This window comes from Schistocerca serialis, chromosome 4 (assembly GCF_023864345.2).
Source record: "Schistocerca serialis cubense isolate TAMUIC-IGC-003099 chromosome 4, iqSchSeri2.2, whole genome shotgun sequence".
NCBI classification, from domain to species: Eukaryota; Metazoa; Arthropoda; class Insecta; order Orthoptera; family Acrididae; genus Schistocerca; species Schistocerca serialis.
This window is the reverse complement of record NC_064641.1, coordinates 703282100-703287742: the sequence shown is the minus strand read 5'-3', so window position 1 is coordinate 703287742 and position 5643 is coordinate 703282100. Positions and strand designations below refer to the sequence as shown.

Here is a 5643-nt window from a genome sequence, read left to right as displayed (position 1 = left end):
ACGAATGTAACCCCAAATGTTTGAGTGGTCGGAGTAATTACGGTATGCGCGTTCGTGGAGAAAGTGTTTGCACAGCAATCGCCGACATAGTGTAACTGAGGCAGAAGAAGGAGAACCAGCCCGCTTTCGCCGAGGCAGATGGAAAACTGCCTTAAAAACCATCCACAGTCTTGCCGGCACACCGGCACATCCGCTGGGCGAATTCGTGCCGGGGACCGGCACGCCTTCCTGCTTGGGAAGCAGCGCGTTTGATATTATTAATATGAAAATGGGTGGTATCTTTTTTTATTCAACAAGCAAATTGGGCCTACATCATCATGTGATTACATACAGGGAAACCACTCAGTTATGAAGTATAGCAAAAAAAAACCACATAAAATATATCATATTGTATTAATGTTGCACTGAAAATGAATTAAAAAATATAAAATATAAAAATTCGGAGCGAATGAGAAAATCCTTTTGCATATCTACAAAAACAACCAACAAGAAAATGGCACTTCAATGCTCCACAAAGTGGAGAAAAAGGGAATAAACTTTAAAAAAACTTTTTAAACTTTGATCACAACTGCAACACTAGGTCCTTATGCGAAATGTATGTTGGCGGCAGCAGAATCTATCTGCTGTGAGCTTCAGATGCCAGTTCTCTAAATTTTCTCAATAGTGTTCCTCGAGAAAAACATCACCTTCGCTCCAAGGATTCCCACATGAGCTCCAGAAGCATCTGCGTAATAATTAGGATTTTTTTGGGACCTATTGGTAACAAATCTAGCACCCCGCCTCTGAATGGCTTCGATGTCTTCCTTTAATCCAAACTGGTTGCGGGTCCCAAACACTCGAGAGGTAAGAACGGGTCGTACTAGGTTCCATGTGCGGTCTCATTTACAGCTGAACCACACTTTCCTAGAATTCTCCCAATAAACCGAAGTCGACCATTCGCCTTCCCTACTACAATCCTTACATGCTCGTTCCATTTCATATCGCTTTGCAATGTTTGGCCTAGTCCATGTGACTCTGTCAATCAGCACACTAGTAATGCTACGTTCGAACATTACGGGTTTGTCTTTCCTACTCATCTGCATTAACTTAAATTCTTCTATATGTAGAGCTAGCTGTAGTTCATGACACCAACTAGAAATTTTGTCTGAGTCATCTTGCATCCTTCTACAGTCACTCAATGACATGTTCCTGTACACCGCACCGTCATCAGCAAACAGCCGCAGACAGAAAATAACACACTTCGCTGGGCCACTCTTGTCTCTGATGATGGGGTTAATTGCAATTGTTGCACCTCATAGAGTTTGAGAAGGTCCAAATTCCTGTGTGTGTGTGGGGGGGGGGGGGGGGGGGGAGGGGGAGGGGGGGGGAACGAATGTGGACAAACTTAGTAAAATGGAAGCATACCAGCAAAGAAAGCGGGGAAAGATGAAAAATGTTGTATAAGAAAATAAAACGTAAGGAAAACGAGAAAGGAGCGTTAAGGATGCCACGGGAAATTGTCACTGGTTGGCCACTATATGGGCGACCCAGTCACCCCGTGAACAAATTAAGACCCTCTCCCTAAAACCTTGGTAAAAACATTGGACAAGTTACAGAACTTTAAAACTTTAACCACATTCGTTTGAGTATTTCCTAAAAGAGATGGCAGATCCGCCGGCAAGTCAACCGCGGCCCGCTGGTCGGAAAATAAAACGCAATCCAATAAGACGTGGCGCACAGTGACCTGGACGCCACAAGCACCACACATTGGAGGATCCTCTCGCCCCTCGTTCCGTCTACGTGGCTGGAAGGAAGTACACCACACACGCGTTGTGGGCTTGACTAAACGGAGCTTATTGTCAGTCATTTCCAGCCACTCATCCTCCCACCGACGCATGACTCGTGAGCAACAGCGAGGTGAGTGCGTGCAGGGGGATGTCACACTGAAATACTTGTGGACCGAGACACGCCTCCTTGGCTGCGAGATCTGCCCTTTCATTCCCAGCAATGCCGATGTGCCCTGGAACCCGGCAGAAAGCCATCTCCTTCCCCATTCGTAGTTGGAGGAGAGCATCCTGGATGGTCTGGACTATTTTATCTGCTGGATAAGAACGTTGCACACATGATTCCCATGGCTCTGAGCACTATGGGACTTAACAGCGGAGGTCATCAGTCCCCTAGAACTTAGAATTACTTAAACCTAACTAACAGAAGGACATCACACACATCCATGCCCGAGGCAGGATTCGAACCTGCGACCGTAGCGGTCGTGCGGTTCCAGATTGAAGCGCCTACAACCGCTCGACCACTCCGGCCGGCTGAACTTTGCAATGAGTGAAGGGCACTTAGTGAATCGGAACAGACAAGAAATTTAGAACGGGAAGAGCGTCTCATCTGCTCCAGTGCCCGCAAAATCGCAGACAATCCCTGGAGAAGACATCTTTTCGACCTTGACTTTTCACACCTTATTGTATTTCTTCCATTTCAGAAAACGGTGTTATCTTTTTTCGGCTGTTTGGCTATCAAGATTACGTATAAATGTATATACCGAAACAATAGCAATGAAGTGTGCAGTTTGTCGAGTCCGTTGTACAACAAAGGGAGGGCGCGTCCTTATGCGAATTAGGGGGACAGATGTCGGGCACGTATCCTGTTACCATGTTTATGTTGTTCTGCGAGATGGCGTCGAAATCCGCGCATCAGGTGACCTGCAGGATAATGGCTGTATGAGGAGGGGACAGAGAAAAGACTGAAGACACTATTTCGGTACGGTTCGAAGGTTCGCATTCCTCTTGACCGCATAAAAGCGCCGAAATCGCCGCCACACCTAGGAATCGACACAATTTTCGTGAAATTCCCTCGAGTGCTCATTATTGCCCTCCCCCCTTGCGGATGCATGTGGCGGGAAATGATATAGGGTGAGTCAGGAGGAAAGGTACATGCTTTGAAATGTGATATATTAGTGATTCTGAACAACAAATTTCATAAGGGTGTTATCCCTATTCCGAATGGTTTCCGACATTGTGCACATTTAATATCACTTTTGTATGTCTTCCTCCCATAACGCGAAAACCACGCCCTCCAGCGAAAATGTCTCTCAGTACAAAATTGAACTACTTTAAATTTCCTACAAAAAAGTCCCATTCATCTTTTTTTTCTGAGACTGATAGTGGAGCCAAGGGAGCGTGAGAATATTGAAAATCTCGCGCTGCAGCTTACGTAAATTCTGTAGGCCAACTTGAGGTTGTTTCCCGACTGATGTTCCACAAATGTCCCGTGACAAATTTTCGTCTCGACTTCCTCTACAATGCTGTGGTACGTTGTAAACAGTGACAATGTTTCAATAATACAGAAAATAAGTAACAGTGTACATTAAATGCCTTCCATCTCTGAAAGCATTCGGAATGCGGAATACGTCCATGTGAAGTTTTTTTGGTTCAGAATCACCAATATCATCACCCCTCAAAGCATGTAACTTCCCTCTTAACTCAGTCTGTGTATCTGTGGTTAACAGATCTGTGTATTACAACATGCATGCTGCGAAAGTTCGTTGTTCCAAGGTACCGCCTCATTAGAGATTTATATTTAAAAAATTGCATCGCTTTTGATACGATTTGTTACAATAAAGTGTCAGGTAATGACATACTGGCAACGGCCTTGCCACAGTGGGTACACCGGTTCCCGTCAGATCACCAAAGTTAAGCGCTGTCGGGCGTGGCCGGCACCTGGATGGGTGACCATCCAGGCCACCATGCGCTGTTGTCATTTTTCGTGGTGCACTCAGCCTCGTGATGCCAATTGAGGAGCTACTCCATCGTATAGTAGCGGCTCCGGTCAAAGAAAACCATCACAACGACCGGGAGAGCGGTGTGCTGACCACACGTCCCTCCTGTGCGCATCATCAACTGAGGATGCCACGGCGGTCGAGTGGTCCCGATGGGCCACTTGTGGCCTGAAGACGGAGTGCTTTAATGGCATACTGACAGTTAAAGCCGTCAGGGCATCGTAAAAGTAAAGACACAGACTTACGTAATAGCATCTGTCAACCGTTGCTCAGCGAATAACAAAGCGGAATCTGAACTGGAAGGTTGTTGATTAGTGTACTCCTTTTCGAAAATGTTTCTTAAATTTTTATTCACTTTCATTTTTCCTAAAAGATTCCAAGACCTTTTTTAATTTAATAGAAGTATGTTCTGGAATATTCGATGTTTTTATAAATAAGAGTGCTCTCCATTCAGGAGTGAGTACTGTGAATCTTGTGAATATGCTAAGAAACATGGAACACTGCACTGCAAGATTGCTGTCTGATTCACTGGCTGATTCCCTCGCAGTTCAGCACAGTCAGTAATACAGACAGACCAAAACGACTAGCTCGTGGACAAGGGAGTAAGTGCGCGTTCTAAAACAGAGCTATTTTACGGGCGTCCTTTTTCGTAAACAAATTCTGTGGTTTGCGCACCAAACATAATCGACAGCAGTGGAGAGTGCTGCGATTGCAGATCACGATGAACAGTACGTTCCGTGTAGTGTACCTCCTCGTTTCTGAGCTTGCACCAACCGAGATAGAAACCATGTTTGGATTAATTTACATTGAGAAACGCGACCCGTGTGATGTCACCATTACTATTCACAAGTTTCACCAGAGGCTCAAAACTTGCCTTGTCTACGCCCAGTGGGCGTGTTCTCTTTTTATATTCTACAGTTAGACTACACTCCACCAGACAACTACATCCAAAAACTAAAAGAGAGAACATCTCGCATCATACCTACGAAGAAACCGGCACACCTGACCTTCATAGAATCTCCACGCAGGGTGACTCACGATTCCTGCGGCAAATTCCGAGAATAACAGGCCTCGCAATGAGTCGGTCTCTTCGCCTAAGTCTGTTTGAAAGGAACTGACTACCAGTGGTGGGTGCGTGTCATAATCTAGGGTCTAAATCACCACCAACCACGTCACGAATGAGTCGATAACGTCAATGATTGTGCCGAGTTTAGAGTTGCAGAATAATGAGTATGCTGAAGACCGCACATCCTCAGGAACAGAGGATAGTGACGCCGTCTGCTAACATTTGAAGTAAGCATATTCTTGCAGCAGCTCACTCATGTTATTGTAATGCGCTTTATGCTTTTGTGTCTTCTTAATCTTTATTTTTATTTTTTGCTTTGTTTTCGTGACACAATACAAATAACCTAACTTGGAACGATCGCATAGATAATATTGTGGGTAGAGCAAACCAAGGACTGTGATTCATTAGCAGAACACTTAGAAGGTGCAACAGGTCTACTAAAGAGACTGCTTACACCACGCTTGTCCGCCCTATTCTGGAATATTGCTGTGCGGTGTGGGATCCGCATCAGGTGGGACTGACGGATGACATTGAAAAAGTACAAAGAAGGGCAGCTCGTTTTGTATTATCGTGAAATAGGGGAGATAGTATCACAGACATGATACGTGAATTGGAGTGGCAATCATTAAAACAAAGGCGTATTTCATTGCGACGGTATCTCCTCATGAAATTTCAAGCACCAGTTTTCTCCTCCGATTGCGAAAACATTCTGTTGGCACCCACTTACATAGGCAGAAATTATCATTACGATAAAATAAGAGAAATCAGGACTCGCACGGAAAAATTTAAGTGCTCGTTTTGTGCCCTTCGAGAG

General features: G+C 45.0%; 1 pseudogene; it reads left to right on the top strand.

Moving 5' to 3' along the window:
* The first annotated feature begins 3626 nt into the window (after nt 1-3626).
* On the top strand, nt 3627-3744 carry LOC126476087 (5S ribosomal RNA; annotated as a pseudogene).
* The last annotated feature ends 1899 nt before the right edge of the window (nt 3745-5643 follow it).